The sequence below is a fragment of the Papaver somniferum genome, chromosome 8 (genome assembly GCF_003573695.1).
Source record: "Papaver somniferum cultivar HN1 chromosome 8, ASM357369v1, whole genome shotgun sequence".
NCBI lineage: Eukaryota > Viridiplantae > Streptophyta > Magnoliopsida > Ranunculales > Papaveraceae > Papaver > Papaver somniferum.
This window is the reverse complement of record NC_039365.1, coordinates 84,300,335-84,323,658: the sequence shown is the minus strand read 5'-3', so window position 1 is coordinate 84,323,658 and position 23,324 is coordinate 84,300,335. Positions and strand designations below refer to the sequence as shown.

The window sequence follows — 23,324 nt, the reverse complement described above, 5'->3', positions numbered from 1 at the left end:
AGATGTAAATATTTGGATAAATTTTTTTCTAAAATTGATTTTTCGGTTATGAATTTAATTAAAATAATATTCTCAAAGATCTTTGAGAAAAAGTTCGAGAGCTTATAAGAGGTAAGATATCTTACTCCATTTTCATAGAGTTCTGACAAAATATCTACCTCTAGCTGCAATTCTCGCAAAACGGAAAAGGTATGGACTATATTGTTTCCTAACAAGAAACTTCATCTCGAGTCTTCTGATGGCGATTCCGATTCATCTTCGGAGCTTCGACATGATGTTCCTAATGAAGAGATCTCTTTTCTCAATGATAATCTTCTCAAAAATCTCTCACTAAAGTTAGATCTAATTTTGTGTGAAGTAAGGAACATGGAAAAGGATTTGAGGAAGGAAGTTAAAGAAGTCAATGACAATGTTGTTAGTCTTGAATCAATACTTGTGATTATAGAAGATGATTGGAATCCGGTAAAATCTGCTGATCCGGTTTCAGTTTTGGAAGAAAACTCTAAAAAGTCAATTTTAGAGTTTCAAAAATGAGAAAAATAGACATCAATTTTTGATTTCTTTTATTGATTGTATTAGTCTATTATGAATAAAACTATTATGAATAAAATTATTTGATTTATAATTTTTCTTGTGATAGTTTTCGGTTTACATAGCCTTGCTTGAATGCTTTTATCTTATTGTTATGTATGTCTATGGGATGTTTGATTTCGATTTTACTACCTTAATATTCGATCTCATATGTTGTGAACCCTTGTGGTTTGGGTGACTTTTTGATTTAGCAGGATTAAGTTCTATCCCATGTTGGTAGTCTTTATCAAAGAATCATGAGGGGTTCTGGTAGAAACAATACGTGAAAAGTCACAATATGTTGAATCGGTTTTGGTTTAGCATAAAAGCATATATGTTTCGACGGTTTTCAACTTTTGCTTGCAATTGTTAAAACCGATTTTCAACCTTTCTCTGGTAAAGGTTGGTTGTTGTTATTCTTTTGTTTTTGCATAAGAATGACAACATGATGATATTTCGATATCAATTCTCCATGGACGAAGATGCAATCATATTGGAGAAGTGGATGCGAAATTCGAGGTAACAATCTTGTTAATTAATTGTTTTCCTGTTTGAGAAAAGCCTGAGTTTATATCATATATATTTATTGCTTTTGCTTAACAAAATTTGGGTTCAATTGATGTTTATTCCATTATGTGTGTATGGATGTGTGTAATTCAATTGGTTTCGGTTAAGAAAAACTATTGTTATTTTGCTTTATTGTGTGGTATCAATTGTTTAGGCTTACAAAATTTCGGTGCAATTGCGGTGTTTTAATGCTTATGTTGTTTCAATTGCTTCCGGTTGAGGTGAATAATTATCAAGTTGATTTATGTTGGTTTGTATGAATTATTTATGGCTTAACGAAATAAAACGATTACGGGATGAGTTGTTTAGTACAATTCGATTTCGTATAAGAGAAACTAAGTTAATTCTGATCTTAGTTAGACTTATCGAAGTGAGGTTTCGGTTATTCAAGTCTAATTGAATTCCTTAACAAGAAATGATAGTTAACTAACCTAGTACTTGTCTTGTTTAAAATAGAAAGGTCTAAGTTTATGGATAATTAGAACCTGATGAGAAAAATAGAGCTATCTTTATTTTGGTCTTATCGAATTAAGCGGTTGTTTGAACAATCGGTTTAGCAAAGGGACTAAGGTGCTTAGTTTATTTTTGTTTTGCTAAACTAAATTGGAAAAATTGTTTCGGACAATTGTTTCCTTGGTAACATATCAAAATAAAACTACTTCTAGTTTCGGTTTTGATATTGGTTATCAGAACATGATGTGTGGAACCCTCGTGCCTAACTCTACAAGTTGCAAGTCTATTTTGAGATTTGTAAGATTCTTTTCGCGTTGTCCTTTCTTTTTTCGTTTCTTTGTCATTTTGTGACAAAAAGGGGGAGAAATATATGGAGTAAACAAGTGATATTGGCATTGATTTTATATTGATTTGTATCGCTAAGGAAAAGAACATTGGCGCTTAAACGTTTTATCTAAACGAAAGAGTGAAGGCACAGACTAAAGGGGAGTAACATGTCATATGAATTGGTATAACACAGACGTGCGGATTAAATATCTACCAATCTTCCTTAAGGGGAGTATTTGATTTGTTATTATAATGTCAACAACGACATTTTCAAGGATTGAATGTAAGAAGTTTACTGTGTTGTTGAATCGGGAATCAAGCGTATGTGTAATGAATTCTTGTAATTTAAGGGGTTTGTCACTAAAATTGACAAAGGAGGATATTGTTAGAGCATTGCTCGGTTGAACCCACCAAGCATTGGTATGTCAAGTTTGGTTGTCATATTTTAGTAAATCAAAACTCATGTTAAGAGTCGCTTGATTATGTACTAGAGTCAATTTCGTATAGGTTAGCTTTAAAGTATTAAGATATGAGACATTACAAGTATTTTGAAGACTTGGAGATGTGAACAAGCAAGGAGCTACAACGACAACAATCATCCTTCCACTTGAGGTTAGTGATATTTGACTTGAACTGTTTCATTCCCTAACGTATCTTTCAAGTCGTGCATATTGAAAACAAAACTGCGAAGCATATTTGAACTATAGATAGACATAGTATTAAGGAGTACAATACGAGGTTTATTGCTTAACCATTAAACTTTGTAAATAAGACATCGACATAATCATTTGAATCATATTATGATTATGTATGGATATAAGGTGAGGATTTCATCCTAGGGAACAATGTTTTACATGTGTTCTAAGGAAGTAAGTTCATAAACTTGTTTGTGAATCGAAAAAGAAATCGTCAGGCGCTATTGGTTTTGTTATTCATTGCATATCTATGAGTAACCAATATGTGTGATTGAGTATAACCGTTCACGACTTGTTGTGTTCTTGGTAGAACTATTCACAAAGGTCTGATTTATGTATTGGTATGACTTTTATTAGTGAGACCGATCTTAAATAATCACATGAGATGGTATGATCAGGTTTGTGATTTTATGTATGACCAAATATGGGAAAGGGGAACCGATCCTAGTAAGAGGTGCAGTACATTACAAAGGGGAACCGATCCTTGTATAAGGTGCATCAAGGTTTATAGCAGAAAGGGGAACCGATCCTATGAACATGTACAACACGTTTTTAGGCAAAGGGGAACCGATCCTATGGACACGTGCAACACATATAAGATAGATACCATATATATGTGGGGAACCGATCCTAGTAGCTAGTAAACCGAATTTTGGAAAGTTAGTGTGACTATGCACCGTACTCACATGGAAGGTAGAACCGAAACTTGTTTTGGTAGAACCGTTAAACCCGTGATTGTGATTGAATGTTATTTGATCAATCACATAGTTCTTGAAAGTCAGATGAACCAATTCTAAACTTGTTTGGAAGTGTGGTTAATCGGTTTCAAGGTTGTAAGTGTGAAAGAGAACTTACAAAGTAAGGATGTCGACATACTTTGAACATGTGCTATGAATGTTTATTTCTTTAATTTTTCAAAGTTATTCCTTAATAGCTAAGGGAAGAGAATCCTAGGATCAAAACATAAATAAGTTAAGAATCTTTTAATTAAGGTTATTAATTTCATTTTATAGGGAAATAAGAATTAGTAATGTGCATTTACTAATTAGAGATTTTCCGGGAGATTTCGATCATTATTTTTGGACAGAGCATTTCCAGGAATTATGAAAACCGAATTTGTGCTTTGATGTGATTTGTAGATAGTGGTAAAAGTAGTTCGATTCTCAGACTTGTGAAGGATATTAATTAGACTTAAATACTAATATTAAAATAGAAAAATCAATAAAAATTATAGCAAATTCAATCAAAGATGATATCAATACTAAAAGAAACACTGAGGCTAAGATTCCACTGTTTTCCAAGTTCAAAGTGATTAAACCAATAGTTCTATTTATGCAATTTTCTTGTTTAATTTGATTCTAAAATATTGCAACAAGTAGATTTTCAAAAGTAATAATTGTAAATACTAAGTATGAAGCATCAAAAGTCTTAAAACTAAGCATACTCCATCAAAATAGATCACAATCACTCAAATAAAAATCATATTCAATAACAGTTCAAGGCAAATAATCATATAATTATTGCAAATAAAAAGATAAAATAGAATATACCACTTTTTGTTGGAAAAATAGCTTCCTCTATCGCCTCAGCAATGGGGTTTCGCTCCTCATATCAATCATGATCTCAAAATGTGTGTTTGTTGCTCAAAAGATGATTAAAAGAGTGAAAAGTAATAACACAGACTGTTTGCAACAGTGTATTGGTGTTGCAAAACAGCTGTTACAATGGAACTGTTACAGAAAAACTGTTGCTTTGCCGCTGATTTTAAGACCCTAAAATAAGACTGCCCTGAACAACTTAATGTTCTTCAGCTGTTAAACAACGACACTGTTCTGCGACTGTTTACCGAGCGTCAATGTTATTCACGTTCTTCTTCTTTAACAGCAGCAGCAGCAGCAGAAACAGAGTTTGGTAAAGCTCTGATTTCTTCTTTTCTGGCTCTCCTTAGGTTCCCAAACTCTCGACACCTCTTCTATATGACCCAAGACATCTATTTATATCAAAAATACCGATTAAATCTCTCCCAAATCTTCCAAAATCTCTTTCCTTCTCTTCACGGCCAAGTTGCGACAATTTCTTGTTTTAGGATTTCTACGCGTTTCTGAGATTTCCTTTTTATTCTAAACTCTTCCTTAGATAGATACAAATCTTTTGGAAGGTTTACAGCGTTTTAATCTCTCTAAAATTCCCTAAAACAGGTCACACACGTGACTTTCCATATTTTCTTTTGAGAAAAATCCGTCGATTGAGCCCAGTCTAATCGATTTAAACACCCATATCAGATTCCTAGACCCATAAGGAGTCTATCCTATGAAAATCAGAGGTTTAATCGACCTCAAACTCCTCCAAATCACGATTGCCAAAACTGTTCTTTAACTGCACTTTTTCCCGCCAAAACCTGGTTTTTGAATGTTGAAGATGGTTGCCCCTTATCCAGAGTAGGGGTGCGATTAGCAACTGCCTGGAAATGGGATGCCCCTTAGTAATTAGGTTACCCCTTATCCAAAGTGAGAGTCCGAATAGCAAATGTCCTCCGGGTGCTTTCCGACAACTTTTCGAGCCAATTTTTTCCAAAAATGTTTATTAGCCAAAAAACCTACAAATAAATAAAACACCATAATAAGTACAAAAATGAGCCCTAACAAATATAGAATCGAGACAAATCGGACACAAAAATGTGTCTATCAAATACCCCCAAACCTATTATTTGCTAGTCCTCGAGCAAAAATAAAATAGAAATAAAATCCTAACTCACTGTCGCAGGCATCGTCGATTGCATTTAGCGTATGCAATAAGCCTTTAAACCCCTAGGTGTCCCTAGTGGCGGAGTGTTGTCTCCGGAGGGCTTACCAGAGGTATACCCACAAAACCTTTACTCCAGACCCTAGCTATCTACACAGAACCTTGGAAGGCACTAAAGAATCTCCTTGGTTGGCATACTTATTGACTACAGGAGGAAGTACCCTGATGCGAAATTCCAATTGTTGTACACGAGTTTGCACTCAAGCATACTAAAATTCATATGAAGTGACAGAGCTCTACTCAGATAGTCGCACTATGGACATCAATATCCGGAGTCAAAACTAATCACATGGATAGATCAAGAAGATGGATATAGAAAAACATAGATGGTTTTGATGTTTACTAGGTGAACGGTGTTTCTCATATCTGTCTGAAGGCCTCCGCCAAAATGAACCTATCCTAATGGACTGAGATACGTCTGACTAATATCAACACACTGGCATATACAAGGGAACAGTGATTGATAATCCTAACTCTAGGTCAACACAACTGGCATATACAAGGGTTCCAGTGGTCGACTTTATTGAATTTATTCCAGTTGGTCTGATGGTCTGGTCTTTTTTTTTTTTTTGTATCTCAATCACTCTAATTCACCCTAGCATTGGTAACAACTTGAATCGTGAGCCCCACCTAATCACTTAGAGAAACATAGTTTAAAAACAAAACAAAATAAAACAGAAGTGAAAAGGACTCAACGAGATATGGTGAAACTATCATGTTATTTCTAACACCTGAGCTCTGTGCTTTTATGAATAGACTCTTTAGATGTTGCCATCTAGTCAGATTGGTTCCTCAACTCCTACAACCAAAATGCTTCCATCCACTTAGATTGGTTAGTGCCATCCTTAATAGGGATAAATTTCTAGGCTCTGGAGTTTATTTATTGCAACGAAAAGGTAACAAAAAGTTCTACCCCACCCCCAAACTTAAATCTAACATTGTCCTCAATGTTTCTAATCAAAGAACAGTACCAAAAATAAGTAACATGAGGAAATAGTAAAGAGAGAAGTCGGAAAGATAGTACCTGGGTGAAGTGTAACCAAAACCTACAAAAATATTATACAACACAAAATCGCCTCGATGGTCAATCAAGGTAAACAGGGTCCTCCAGAGGGACCTCCTCAACATCACCTGTAGGAAAAGGCTCTAAAAAGGGCTTCAATCGCTGACCGTTAACCTTCGAAGAACTACTACCATCTGGTGTCTCAATCTCAACAGCGCCATGAGGAAAAACAGTACGGACCACAAAAGGACCGGTCCACCGAGAGCGCAACTTCCCGGGAATAGATGCAAACGAGTGTCATACAGAAGAACTTTTTGACCTGGAGAAAATGACTTTCGTAAAATATTCCTATCATGCACAAGTTTCATTTTGTTCTTATACTCCTTAGCACTATCGTATGCATCTCTACGAATCTCGTCCAACTCATTGAGCTGGAGCTTTCTTTGAGCTCCTGCCTTGTCAAGTGAAAAGTTTAAGTTCTTAATAGCCCAATAGGCTCGATGCTCTAACTCAACAGGCAGGTGACATGCCTTGCCAAACACTAAACGATAAGGTGACATTCCAATGGGTGTCTTAAACGCAGTACGGTAAGCCCATAAGGCATCAGTAAGCCTCGACGACCAGTCTTTCCTATTTGGATTAACTGTTTTCTCTAGAATACGTTTAATTTCCCTATTGGAAACCTCTACCTGACCACTAGTCTGAGGGTGATATGGGGTTGCTACTTTATGGGTAATACCGTATTGTTTCATTAAAAGCAAACGGTCTATTACAAAAGTGTGAACCTCCATCACTAATTATAGCTCGCGGCGTACCAAAACGTGTAAGTATATTCTCTTTCAAAAACTGGACTACGACCCTGTGGTCATTCGTTTTACACGGAACCGCCTCAACCCACTTAGACACATAGTCTACAGCGACAAGTATGTAAAGATAACCAAACGAAATAGGAAATGGACCCATAAAATCAATGCCCCACACATCAAAGACCTCAATCACTAAAATAGGGTTCAAAGGCATCATATTTCTACGGGAAATGGTTCCTAACTTCTGGCAACGCTCACAAGAAACACAATGACTATGGGAATCTTTAAACAACGAAGGCCAGTAAAATCCACACTGCAAAATCTTAGCAGCAGTCTTCTTAGCACTAAAATGACCCCCACATGCATGTTCATGACAAAAGGAGATAATACTAGACTGGTCACTCTCAGATACACATCTCCTAATAATCTGGTCCGGACAATACTTAAACAGATAAGGATCGTCCCAAAAGAAATGCTTAACCTCGGCTAAAAACCTAGAACGATCTTGCTTACCCCAATGTTGAGGGGTTCGACCAGTAACAAGATAATTCACTATATTTGCATACCAAGGTGATTGGGAAACAGAGAACAATTGTTCATCAGGAAAGCTATCCCTTATAGGAAGGGAATCACTAGGGGAACTAACAACTAGCCTAGACAAGTGATCTGCTACTATTTTCTGCACCCTTTTTGTCTCTAATGTCTGGGGAAAATTCCTGTAACAATAGGATCCATCTAATCAATCTAGGTTTGGTATCCTTCTTAGATAAAAGGTATTTCAAAGCAGCATGATCTATAGATTATGATCTTAGAACCTAATAGGTAGGACCTAAACTTATCCAAGGCAAACACGATGGCTAAAAGTTCCTTCTCGGTAGTTGTGTAGTTCATTTGGGCATCATTCAGAGTTTTGCTAGCATAATAAATCACATGAAGTAATTTGTTTTCTCGTTGTCCTAAAACGACGCCTATAGCATAATCTGAAGAATCACACATAATCTCAAAGGGTAGGTTCCAGTTAGGTGCCTGGACTATCGGGGCAGTAGTGAGTAAAGTTTTAAGCTTCTCAAAAGCCTCTAAACAAGCATCATCAAAGACAAACTTAACATCTTTTGCAAGCAAATTGCAAAGAGGTCTAGAAATCAAGCTAAAATCCTTAATGAATCGACGGTAAAAACCTGCATGCCCTAGGAATGACCTAATATCTTTTACGGTTTTTGGGACCTGTAAAGTTAATAAGGTCAACTTTGGCTTTGTCTACCTCTATACCCTTCGAAGAGACGATGTGCCCTAATACAATTCCTGATTTAACCATGAAATGGCATTTTTTAAGCACTAAATTTTTTTCCTTACACCTAGTCAACACTAATGTCAAATGATGCAAGCACTCATCGAAAGATGAACCAAACACTGAAAAATCATCCATAAAGACCTCTAAGAACCATTCTACCATATCAGAAAATATGCTCATCATACAACGCTGAAAAGTTGCAGGGGCATTACATAGCCCGAAAGGCATGCGTCTATACGCAAAGGTACCAAAGGGACAGGTAAAAGTGGTTTTCTCTTGGTCTTCTGGGGCAATAACGATCTGATTATAACCGGAGTAGCTATCTAAGATGCAATAGTGACTATGTCCAGCTAATCTCTCTAGCATTTGGTCGATAAAAGGAAGGGGAAAGTGATCCTTCCTTGTGACCTTGTTCAATTTACTATAGTCAATACACACACGCCATCCCGTGGTCACTCGGGTAGGGATTAATTCATTATTATCATTCTGGACTACAGTGATACCTGATTTCTTGGGGACAACCTGAACAGGGCTGACCCACTTACTGTCTGAAATTGGGTAAATAATACCCTCATCTAACAACTTAAGCACCTCTTTTCGAACTACCTCTTTCATGTTAGGGTTCAGTCGACGTTGCATCTCCCTAGAAGGTTTGGAGTCTTCCTCTAAATGAATCTGATGCATACACACAGTAGGACTTATACTATAGTCCACCCTAAAGCTTCCTTATTGTATTGAAGTACATTTACTAGCCTACTTTCCTGATCACTATCCAAATTGGAAGCTACAATCACAGGTAAAGTCTCAGATAGGCCTAAAAACACATACTTTAGAGTATCGGGTAGCGGTTTAAGGTCCAACTTTGGGGGCTCTTCTAAAGAAGGAATTAGGGTAGTCTCAGAAACTGGTAACGGTTCGAACCTATATTTCCATCTATCAGTGTCTAACACAGGGGTAGAATCTAATAGAGCATTCACCTGTTCAATAGTGCTATCGTCGTCAAAATCTAAACCAAAATGGGATAGACAACTTTCTAATGGGTCTTCAGACAAGATGTTTGGTAATGACTCCTGAACTAAGGCTTCTATCATGTTCACCTCCTCAACACATGTGTCATCTAGCTCATGAGGTTGCTTAATGACATTAAAAATGTTCATCTCCATAGTCATATTGCCAAAAGATAAACTCATCACACCATTTCGACAGTTAATGATCGCATTAGACGTAGATAAAAATGGGCGACCTAAAATCACAGGTATCTGGTTCTCTGGGTCAGGGACAGGTTAGGTATCTAGGACCACGAAATCCACTAGATAAATAAACTTTTCGACCTCAATAAGAACATCCTCGATAACACCTCGAGGGATTTTAACAGACCTATCAGCTAACTGCAGTGTCATCTGAGTAGGTTTCATTTCACCAAGTCCTAGCTGTAAGTATACATGGAATGGCAGTAAGTTCACACTGGCTCCTAAGTCAAGTAAATCTTTTTCTACCCGGAAGTTACCTATTGTGCAAGAAATGGTAGGAGAACCTGGGTCTTTGTACTTTGGAGTTGTGGTGTTCTGAATGATTGAACTTACATGACTAGCTAAAAAGGCTTTCTTATGGACGCTAAGTTTTCGCTTTCGCGTACACATATCCTTAAGGAACTTGGCATAAGCATAAATTTGCCTAATTTCATCTAATAAGTGAAGGTTTATGGTAACTTGCTTAAAAACCTCCACTATGTCATTAAAGTTCGATTCCTTCTTTGTTGGTACTAATAGATGAGGAAATGGGGCTCTAGGCCTAAAATCAGACCTTTCAGGAACCGAATTCACATCATCAGATTCTTTATCAGTCTCTTCAGCTACTGGTCCTGAGAGGTGAGATCCTGAGGGGTGAACTACAGTATGTTCATTATCGGGCATGGTTACCTTATTGTCTACAACTCTACCACTTCTAAGGGTTCTAACAACATTCAATTTATTCGATAGTTTTGCACCTAATTCATGAACTCCTCTAGGGTTGGGTTGTGTTTGACTAGGAAACTTACCTTTTTCTCTCAAAGAATCACTTATCAGACCAACCTAGGTTTTTAACTCGGAAATAGCCTGACTATTTTCTTGTCCTATCCTGTTACTAGCTTGTAGACTCTGTTCTACCGATAACTGGAATTTTGCAGTTTGCTGAGTTAACAAGGTGAGAGATTCCTCTAAACTTAGGATTTTCTTATCTGACTGATTCTGAAACTGAGCTAGTCCTGAAGGATTCTTAGTATATCCAAAACCTGGGGGAGCATTAGAATTACTAAACTGACCTTGAATTTGTCCCTTAGACCACGAAAGGTTCGGATGGTTTCTCCAACCAGGATTATAGGTTTCTGAATATGGGTCAATCTTTTGACGGTTATCAAATCTAGTGTTATTATAAAGATCATTGGCCTGCTCTTCAATATTCTGGCCTTCCCAAAAAGGCTCCACTCTACCACTAGTCTGGCCCACTTCTAAGGCTTCTAACCTTTTTGCTATAGCAGAAATTTTGACATCTGATTCATAGCCTCCTTCTACCCTATTAACGTTTCCTCTACTTAAAAGAATTGTTTTCTGGGGTTCCCTACTATTTTCCCATTGCTGGGTTTTTTCGACGATTACATTAAAAAATTCCATCACCGCATCAACAGTTTGGTTTTCAAATCCACCAGTGCATAGAGACTCAACCATGGTCGTTGTGGAATAATCTAAACCCTCATAAAGGATCTGAACTAGCCTAACCTTTTCTAAACCATGATGAGGACACTGGGATAATAAATCATTGAACCTTTCCAAATACCTATATAAAGATTCTCCCTCTTGTTGTGAAAATGTGCATATTTGCGTCCTAATAGACGATGTTTTGTGCTTAGGGAAAAACTTATTGAAAAAGGCAGCTGTAAGTTTTTCATATGTCTCAATTGACTCGGAGTCCAAACTATACAGCCACGACTTGGCCTTATCTTTCAGGGAAAATGGGAATAACCTAAGTTTCAAAGCATCATCATCTAAGCCTCTAATTCTTAGAGTACTACAAATTTCCTCAAAATCCCTAACATGGTAATAAGGGTTTTCATTTTCTTTCCCTAAAAAGATTGGGAGCATCTGTAAGGTCCCAGGTTTCAGTTCATAGGGTGCCTCTGTTTCATACGCTGGGATTGCTGTTGAAACAAACGCCGGACAAGATGTGGAAGATGATGCTGCCGAAGCGGCTTCTGGATGGGATGTTGAGGTCGCTGCTGCTGAGGCGGCTTCTGGATGGGATGCTGAAGTTGTTGCTTCCGAGGCGGCGTCTGGATGGAACGTTTGCTTCCAGAGAGGGTGCTGGGGAAATTGCTTGAAAAAGCTCTGATGGAGGCGTTATTGATCCAGGCGTCTGCCATTGACGACCAATTTTTTTTACTTTTGCTATTTCTTCTCGGCGTGTAGCCGCTTCTGATATTTCAAATATTAGTTTCACTTTCTTGTCTTCATGGCGGAGTTAGGTCTTCGCCAAGTAACATTTCGTTGTTTAGCTCGGTTTCACATCTCTGAATGAATCAATAAAACCTCCATACTGAAAAGATCCAAAAACCCTTTATGCGAAAATAATTAGCTCGACCCTCCTGGCCATCCAGTAGACGGATAGACGTCGTACACAAATAATGCGGATGGAATTTGCCACAGGTACTAGTCGGTCTGCTGCTTTCGTATCCAATGCCTCCGAACACTGACATCACCCATATTAACTCAAAACAGGGGAAATAACAACAATGGTTAAAGGTTCGACCGACCTGTTTCTTGGTTCTCCCTTGTAGCAGCATCGTTGTCACACATCCCGAAAACCAGAGGAATGTTAGGTGAGATTTGAAGCCGGATATTTTTGAAGAAGATATTTGTTCTGCCGCCTAATGATCAACTTCCTTGCATATTCCCTTCTTCAGTATTTTTGAATAGATATATTTTTTTTGTGGTGATTTGGTTTCTCTGGCTTTCAATAGACGGGTAATGACTCTGTGAGAGTTTGGGTTTAATTGGTATTTTTCCTTTAAGATGGTTTGGGAAAACCTTTTAAGGAAAGACGTTCTTTAATTGAAATCGAAAACTCTACTCATGAGTGCAAGCAGTGCAATCATTTTAGAGAAGTTACAAATATTGCATGAAAAGGAAAAATACCGAAGAAAATGCTGAAAGGGGAACGCTGGAGGTGAAGGTAGCACAACGTTTTAGGTATCGAAGGGTTTGAGCCATCGTGAGATAGACTCTTTTGAAGGGTAATCGGAATAGCACATGTCAGTGTTTGTCTGTCTCGTCAAAACACTCGGTTCGTCTATATTTGAGATTGAAAAATCTTTCTCTTTAATAGATACAGTCGAGACATAATTTTTATTTATGGTGATGCGTTTATCAGAGATAGTGCTCTTGTCCATAGAGTCATATCGCTACAAACATAGACTTATAAGGTCTTTAAACGTGTTTGCCTGCTCTGATACCAATTGAAAAAGCGGGGGTCTAACAACCACACCCAATATATTGCTTAGAAATCTGTATGGACAAACTACAATATACTTTTTAAGAGAATCAACTAGACAGACAGACTCAATCTTAATAAATATATATCAAAGAGTTATATCTCACTTTCTCGATTCAATACTTACTCAAGCAAATAGAAATCTGCGAGTCTAATTGAATACAAGAGAAACTACTTGAACAGTACCAAAGACCAATGTTCAAGGATCAATCAATTTCAATCAACAACCAAAGGTTGGATTTCCCAATCGATTGATTCAACACACAACCTGTGATATTTCAATTATATAACAAAATATAATGTGGAAAAGAAATAACACATACACTAGAAGTTTTGTTAACGAGGAAGCCGCAAATGTAGAAAAACCCTGGAACCTAGTCCAGATTGAACACACACTGTATTAAGCCGCTACAGACACTAGCCTACTACAAACTAACTTCGATCTGGATTTTAGTTGAGCCCCAATCAATCTCACACTGATCCAAGGTAAAGTTGTTGTCCTTATGTCTTTGATCCCAGCAGGATACTACGCACTTGATTCCCTTAGCTGATCTCACCCACAACTAAGAGTTACTACGACCCAAAGTCGAAAACTTTAATAAACAAATCTGTATCACACAGAATAGTCTACGGTAATAGATAAATCTGTCTCCCACAGAAATACCTACGAGTTTTTATTCCGTCTTTTGATAAATCAAGGTGAACAGGAACCAATTGATAACCCGGACTTATATTCCCGAAGAACAGCCTAGTATTATCAATCACCTCACAATAATATTAATCGAATAGCGACAAAAGATATTGCGGAATCACAAACGATGAGATGAAGGTGTTTGTGACTTCTTTTATATCTTGCCTATCGGAGAAATCAATCTCAATCTAATCTTATGATTGTACTCAAATACGATAGAAACAGCAAGATCAAATCACGCAACTACAAAGAAAATAGTTGGGTATGGCTTCACAATACCAATGAAGTCTTCAAGTCGTTAACCTACAGGGTCTCGAGAAGAAACCTAAGGTTAAAGGAGAATCGACTCTAGCTAATACAACTAGTATCACACAGAAGGTGTGGGGATTATGTTTCCCAGTTGCTAGAGTTCTCCTTTATATAGAGTTTCAAATTAGGGTTTGCAATCTAAGTTACCTTGGTAACAAAGCATTCAATATTCACCGTTAGATGAAAAACTGATTTGATTCGAGCTAATATATTTCAACCGTTAGATCGAACTTAGCTTGTTACACACAAATGAAATGCACGTTTATTTAGGTTTGTGTAAACATACCCAAAAATGTACACTTAGTTGGTTCAACAGTAGTTAACCATATGAGCACTTCCATATCAACCATATTTTTCTTTACCACAACTAGTTCAAGTGACTCAAATGAACTGGTTAGAGAGTTGCTCAACTGCTTAGATCTTATAGAAGTATACAAGACACAACTGAAGCAAAAACTATTTGATTCACTTGAATCAATTCATGAACTTTATAGCCACGGTTTGCAAATATGCACTCCTTAGTTTATATAGTTTAAGTTCACAAATAATCGTTTTTAGAAGATAACCAACTTAAGTACGCATACTGGTACGCGGACTTAAGTACCCGGAATGAGTTTGTTTTCAGTTCACAAACTCCAGCAGATTTTCACGGGACGTGAACTTCAGATGGTGTGCGTACTGGTACGTGGACTTTATTTCCGGTTTTCCTAAGAAGCAAAGTACGCATACTTTGGTTCAAGGAATAAGGACTTACACACATATGTGTTACCACACAATGTTTATATCCTTCCAAAGGTTATATATTCTAAACTCTCATTTCAATCATTGAAATATTCTTAGAGGACTTTATATGATTGTTATTCACAAACCATTTTTCGTCAAATCCATTTTCAAGTAATTGAAACTTAATATGACTTTCGTCATTAGTAAAGATGAACTTGTCCAAAGCGAAAGCTTACCAACACATATTTCGAGAAATAGATACACGAGATAAACTCGGCTCGAAATAGCAAATGTGTATAATCAAAGTCTATATAGCAATACGACTTTTGTCTCAAGATAGGAGATAGAATAGATAGACTTTTTAGTGATAGATAAGTTCAAGTCTCCACATACCTTTTAGTCTATGAAGTTCCACAAGTTCCATGAGTAGTTCTTCGTCTTTGTATGATGATCGCCATGGAGTCTTGAGCTCAACTACACTTTCTATCCTAGTCCGATACTTAGCTATAAGTATACTTGAAATCAAGACTTATAGTTTTGATCACTAACATTGACAAACATGCTTCAGATAGCAACGCATGCGAGTTCGACCGAGCAGTGCTCTAACAACGACATTTACCATTCTATCTTATGAGACTATGTCGTATGACTCTAGTAGATTTAATATTGCAAAGAAAAATTTTAAAGTTCAAGCTTGTCTTGGTTAAACTCTCGAAATATGATTCGAGCAATGGATGTTCACAGATCCTTATAAAACTTAGTTAGAAAATTTATTGTTCACAAAATATTTTTAATTCAAGTTGATAATTTGGTTGCCCAAGCAACAGTACACACTATCTATGGCCATTGGGATATTTCGAATTAATTATGAAAGAAAAAGAACTACTTGGCGGTAGGTATACATACTTGTATGTTTTACCAAAGTCAGTGTGAATTCCGAGAATTTTATTGGTATGCAAACCCGGTTTGTGAACCCTTTACATCTGAGTTCGAGGATAAGGTAGGTTCTCATACCCGATTTACATACCCCTATCATTTCACTTTCGCGAACTACCAAGGTTTTCAAACCCGGTTTGCGAACCCTTCGCGAACTGCCAAGGTATGCAAATACGGATTGCAAACCCTTGTGTCATGACTTCATGAACTATCAGAGGTTTCCAAACCAAACACGTTCAAAAGTATACAAATTAATCTACATGACTATGTTCGCTTTTGTTACATCTCTCATAGACACTTCTAAGATAATTATATTCACTAAATCACTTGTAGTTCTGGATCATTGATTAGTCTTGAGTGTTAATAAACACCCTTTCTCCTCTCTCTTACTCCTTCTTCTTCTTCAACGAAACCATCAACAACAACCCTTCTTTGCTCAGATCTGGTCCTTTTTTGGATCGGATCTGAGCATATTTCTTGGCTATTTCTTGCTTTCTAGGTTAGTTAGTAGTTTTACTTTAGTTTTTATTATGTTTTCTGCTTATCTACGCCATTTTGGTGGTTTTATTTACTATTTTGAGGTTTATATTCGCTTTAATGGCGTTTCTTGGTTCTTGGGTTGGGTTTTAAGATCGATAGTGATGCTCTTCAATGACGAAATATTCATCAACAAATTACCCGACGACGGAATCTTAATCAGTGATTTCTTTGACAACAGATCCTCATCACTAGTTACAAGAGATTTGAGCAAATCACTCATATTTTGGGAGCATATTTTTCTAAAGAAGAAAAAGAAATTAAATGGTTGAGATTTACTTCCGAGAAAAACCATTCTTCCTCCGATTTAATCGGATCTTATTCATACTTGTATTTGTCTTACTCCGGTAATCCTTCTCTTTCCGGATTTCTCGGTATTGTACTTTTACAATATGTTCTTATCACTTATGAAGGGGGTGGGGGTCTAACAACCACACCCAATATTTTGCTTGGAAATCTGTATAGACAAACTCCAATATACTTTGAAGAGGATCAACTAGACAGTCAGGCTCAATCTTATAAAAAGTATATCAAAGAATATCTCAATTTCTCGATTCAATACTTACTCAAGCAAATAGAAATCTGCGAGTCTAATTGAACACAAGAGAAATTAACTTGAACGGTACCAAAGATCAATGTTCAAGTATCAGTCAATTTCAATCAACAACCAAAGGTTGGATTTACCAATTGATCGATTCAACGCACAACCTGTGATATTTAAGTTATATAAAAAAATATAATGCAGAAAAGAAATAACACAGTCACCAGTAGTTTTGTTAACGAGGAAACCGCAAATGCAGCAAAACCCCGGGTCCTAGTCTATATTGAACACACACTGTATTAAGCCGCTACAGACACTAGCCTACTAAAAACTAACTTCGGTCTGGACTGTAGTTGAACCCCAATCAATCTCACACTGATCCAAGGTACATTTGCGCTCCTTACGTCTCTGATCCCAGCAGGATACTACGCACTTGATTCCCTTATCTGATCTCACCCACAACCAAGAGTTGCTACGACCCAAAGTCGAAGACTTTAATAAACAAATCTGTATCGCACAGAAAAGTCTACAAAAATAGATATATTTGTCTCCTACAGAAATACTACGAGTTTTGTTCCGTATTTTGATAATAAAGGTGAACATGAACCAATCGTTAACCTGGACTTATATTCCCGAAGAATAGCCTAGAATTATCAATCACCTCATAATAATCTAAATCATGTGATGGCGAAACTAGATATTGTGGAACCACAAACGATGAGACGAAGGTGTTTGTGACTACTTTTCTATCTTGCCTATCGGAGAAATTGATCTCAAGCCAATCTTACGATTGTATTCAAATACGATAGAAACAACAATATCAGATCACGCAACTACAGAGAAAATAGTTGGGTCTGGCTTCACAATCCCAATGAAGTCTTCAAGTCGTTAACCTACAGGGTCTCGATAGAAATCTAAGGTTAAAGGAGAATCGGCTCTAGCTTATACAACTAGTATCACACAGGGGATGTGGGGATTAGGTTTCCCAGTTTCTAGAGTTCTCCTTCATATAGTCTTCAAATCAGGTTTGCAATCAATGCTACGTTGGTAACTAAGCATTCAATATTCACCGTCAGATAAAAACCAGATTAGATTCAAGCTAATATCTTTCAACCGTTAGATCGGACTTTTCTTGTTATACACAAATGAAATACACGTTCTTTAAGGTTTGTGTAACCGTACATAAACGTGTACACTTAGTCGGACTTAGCTTGATATGAGCACTTTCATATCAACCATATTTTTCTTTACCACAACTAGTTCAAATGACTCAAATGAACTAGTTAGAGAGTTTTTCAATTGCTTAGATCTCATAGAAGTATACAAGACACAATCGAAACAAAAATAATTTTGATTCACTCGAATCGACTCATGAAATTTATAGCCACGGTTTGCAAATATGCATTCCTTAGTTTATATAAGTTTAAGTTCACAAATAAACCGTTTTCATAAAATAACCCACTCAAGTATGCATACCAGTACGCATACTTAAGTACCCGGACTAAGTATGCGTACTTTGGTTCACGGATTATGGACTTACAAAAGTATGATTTCACATACAATGTTTATATCCATTCAAGGTTATATATTCTAAACACTCATTTCAATCATTGAAACATTCTTAGAGGACGTTATATACATGTTGTTTACAAACTATTTTTCGTCAAAACGAACTTGGCCAAGGCAAAAGCTTACCAACATATATTTCGAGAAATAGATAAGTGAGATAAACTCGGCTCGGAATAGAAAATGTGTATAATCGAAGTCTATATAGTAATACGACTTTTGTCTCAAGAGAGGAGATAGAGTAGATAGACTTTTGAGTGATAGATAAGTTCAAGTCTCCACATACCTTTTAGTCGATGAAGTTCCACCAGTTCCTTGAGTAGTTCTTCGTCTTTGTATGATGAACGCCGTGGAGTCTAGAGCTCAGCTACACTTTTTATCCTAGTCCGAGACATAACTATTAGTAGACTAGAAATCAAGACTTATAGTTTTGGCAACTAAACTTGACAAACAAGATTGAGATAGCAACGCTTGCGAGTTCGACCGAGCAGTGCTCTAAAAATTTCCTTCTTTGTCAATTTTAGTGACAAAAATATCAATACATATGGAATATAAAATAAATAAACTTTACAGCTTCTCTTCCACATGAATGATCCTCTTGGTTCTTCAAAATTACTCGAAATATTCGTAACTTCCAAGTACTCCAATGATTCCAAAGGTTGTAAGTTCAACATCATCGTTACTGAAAATCCGTAGCCATAACAATGAGAAAACAAAAGTATTCGATCATTGTTACACAGTGTCATAGTATTATTACACATCATCAAAGTTCAATTGTATCACAACTTTGACAACAATACTATGGTGATATGTATCACTCCCACTTAGTCAATACTCCATCTCACATGGAAACCACTCCCCCTTACATAATTAACCGAAAATCATATGTATTTGTAGTACAAACTACACATTAATTCTCCCCCTTTTTTGTCAATAAAATTGGCAAAGGTATGAAAACTAGTGGGATCCTAATGAAATTTCCATAGAGACACTTCATGACCAAAATCAAGCACATATCAACTTTTTAGATGCAATCATATAGCCGAAGCTAAATGCATTCATCAAGGAGTTTATAAAGATACAAGATAACCCTTGTACTATTCCACAGCCGCACTCCCCATAAAGATTTGGAATTTAAGCAGAAGTTCAATTAAGAACTCTCCCCCATAAAATTTCATTCCCGAAAGAACAACAAGAGCGACCTTACTTTCACAAGAAAAGAAGGATTTTTTTGGACAACATAAATCACATAAGAATATGAATTTGTATCCAAAATACTCAATTAAGTTAACCACAAGAGAATCAATGATTAATTTAATCGGAAATGCTCAGCATAAGAGAACTTACGGAGCCACACAATATACACATAAAAAATATGGATCAGGGAAGATCAATACTGAGGAATAAACAAAGATTCATTCTATCTTTCGTTACTATTTGCACAATGACATATAATAGACTTAATCTTTGTAAACAAAAGCTCATCCTTTCTTTCATCAATATTTTCTTGTCAAATGTTCATTCAATTGTCATGTACCTAGTGTTTCTCTTTAGCTGGCTGGGCCATGACAACCTTATTAGACTTTTTCTTTGTTAAGCCCATTGTGGGAATGTATTTCTCTTATCCTGTTTTAGGTTACTTTGTTTGATGTTTGCACCCATCGGCCGATTCAGCCTTTCTTTGGTTTATCTTCTCGTATTGGTTGTGAGAGAAAACCATTCAACCAATAATTGAAATTTATTAAGGCTCATTCCTTGTCTGAGGAAGAGAAGGCACTGAAAGTTGGTGAATCTGGAATTCAGTTCATGACAATTGGTATCCTCCAGTTACAATCCTGATTCCTGGAGTTATGGATGGAGGCGTTGATAAACCTACAACACTGAAGGATGTTGTATTGTTTTACGGACTCAAGAAGATCGATTACAGAACTTATAGGATACGGTTAAGGACCTGTCCACTGGAGTTCGTTCTCTTTCTACAGATATGGCTTCTATTAAAGAATCTTTAGCTACTATTAATCATTTATGTCAACAACAGGGTGGTAATGTAGTTACTCCGACAGCTTCATCTGTTGGAGCATCTCAATCTCAGGATACTGAATTGATTTTGAAATCTGGTAAATTCTCTAAACACCCTAGAATTGATTTTCCTAGATTTGATGGGACTAATCCTAGAGGCTGGATTCGTAAATGTGAAAGGTATTTTCATCTTAATTCAGTAGAAGATGTTCACAAAGTAGATCTGGCTTCCATTCATTTTGATGGTAAAGCAGATTCATGGTTTTTAGACTATCAGGAGGGTAAAATTCTTATCGATTGGCTTCAATTTTCTTCTGATGTATGTTGTCGTTTTGAAGATATTGCTTATGATAATTATGTGGGTAGCTTTAATAATTTGTCTCATCTCACAACAGTTGAAGAATATTATGAACGTTATGAGTCATTAAAAGCGTTAATGAAGGCTCGAAATCCATCTCTTTCTGATGCTTATTTTAAAATGAGTTTCATTAGTGGTCTCAAGGAAGAAATTCATAATCCAGTGCAGATGTTTAAACCTACTTCAGACACTGATGCGTTTTATCTTGCTAGAATGCAACAAGCTTCTGTCGATTTTCAGAATAAACGTTTTCGAAATTTTCCTAAACCATTTCAACCTTCACCTACTATATTCTCTCATATACCATCCCCTTCTAAGCCATCTCTGCCTCAGCTTACTAATATTCCAAATCCATCCTTCTCCAATACAAAACCATTTGTAACTCACCCAAGTACACCTACCAAAGCTACTACTTCTATTCCTCCTATTAGGAGATTAACACCTGCTCAGATGAAGAGTAGACATGATCAAGGGCTCTGTTATAACTGTGATGAATTATATAAACCAGGGAACTTCTGTAAATCACAACAACTGTTTATGTTGGTAGCATAGGAAGCTTCCTCTCCTTCTTCTGTGGAGGATCTTGAAGAAGATACCACCTCTCCTTCATCACCTATTGAATCTTCTATGGAGATATCACTTCATGCTGTGACAGGCCTTGTCACTCAAAACACCATAAGGGTACCAGGTATACTACACTCTGAAGATATTTTGGTCTTGATAGACACTGGTAGTACTCATAGATTTGTGGATTCACAACTAGATGAGAAGTTGCAGTTACCCATTATACCCACAGGCCATATGTTAGTCACTGTTGCTAATGGTGGTACTACAATAAGTAAGGGTATGTGTTCTTATTTGATTTGGAGTATGCAGGGTTATCAGTTATATGGTGATTTGAGAGTCCTTCCTCTAGGTGGTTGTCACATGGTATTGGGAGTTGATTGGTTGAAACAGTTGGGTGATGTGATGTTTAATCTAGCTGATCTCAAGGTTTATTTTGTCCACCAAGGGAAACAAATAACTCTTCAAGGTACTTCTTCCATTCCATCCTGCAATTTAATAAGTGGTAGTTCCTTTATGAAATTTTTGAAAGCCAATACTCCCACTATTATTGGCCAATTTTTATCCATTTCCACCATGCCTTTGGAACCAATTCCACCTGAGATCAATACACTTTTAGATTCTTTTTCTGATGTATTTGCTAAGCCAACATCATTACCTCCTCCAAGGGCATTAGACCATAAGATACCTTTAAAACCAAATTCAACTCCTATTTCTCAGAGACCATATAGATGTACTTATATCCAAAAGGAAGTAGTAGAAAAGTTGGTTCAGGACATGCTTAATATTGGGTTGATTCAAGAGAGTCATAGTACTTTTGCTTCACCTATCTTACTCATTAAGAAAAAAGATGGCTCTTGGAGATTCTGTGTAGACTATAGGAAACTGAATGATATCACAATTAAAGACAAGTTTTTTATTCCTCTAATTGAAGAGTTACCAGATGAATTGAATGGAGCAATCATTTTTACAAAGATTGATCTGACTTCTGGTTATCATCAAATCAGGATGGATTTATCTAACATTTTCAAACCTGCTTTTAGAACACATCAGGGTCATTATGAGTTTAAGTTATGCCTTTTGGCCTTATAAATGCACCGTCTACTTTTCAGTCTCTCATGAATTCCATCTTTAAACCTTACTTAAGGAAGTACATCTTAGTCTTTTTTGATGACATTTTGGTTTATTGTAAATATGTGGAGGAACATGTATTACACTTAACAAAAACCTTATCACTCTTGAGAGCACATTCCTAATTTTCCAACAAGAAAAAATGATGTTTTGCTCAACCTCAGCTGGATTATTTGGGCCATCTTATTACTTCACAAGAAGTTGCTGCTGACCCTGATAAAATTGTTGCAATGCAAACTTGGCCACAACCAGTTAAATTGAAGCAGTTGAGTTTTTTTTTTGGGTTTGACTAGTTATTACAGAAGATTTGTCAAGGGTTATGGAGTTCTCAGCAAGCCACTTACAGATATGTTGAAGAAAGATTCTTTTGTGTGGTCTCCTTTAGCCTTACAAGCATTTTCTGCTTTGAAACAAGCAATGATTTCTGCTCCAATTCTGGCTCTTCCAAATTTTTCTCAACCATTTACACTGGAAACAGATGCTTGCTCTACAGGGGTTAGGGAAGTATTGATGCAAAATGGAAGACCAATTGCATTTTATAGCAAAGCTTTAGGGCCCAAAGCATTGGCTTTATCCACTTATGAGAAGGAATTATTGGCCATTGTCATGGCAGTCCAAAAATGGAGGCACTATCTTTCTCATAGTCAATTCATTATTCATACAGATCACCAAAGCTTGAAGTATCTTATGGAACAAAGGCTTATTATTGTCTTGAAATAGAAATGGCTCATGAAATTGATGGGGCTGGATTATGTTATCAAGTACAAAAAGGGCATGGAAAACAAAGTGGCAGATGCCTTATCTAGGCTTCCTCATGATGCTTCTACATGTCAAGCTATGGCAGTTTCTTAGCCACAATGGTTCCAAGATATTATTGCAAGTTGCACTGAGGACTCTCATGCTCAATAATT

General features: G+C 36.6%; 1 pseudogene; it reads left to right on the top strand.

Moving 5' to 3' along the window:
* Nucleotides 1-11,277: 11,277 nt before the first annotated feature.
* LOC113307184 lies at nt 11,278-11,377 on the top strand (annotated as a pseudogene).
* Nucleotides 11,378-23,324: the final 11,947 nt, after the last annotated feature.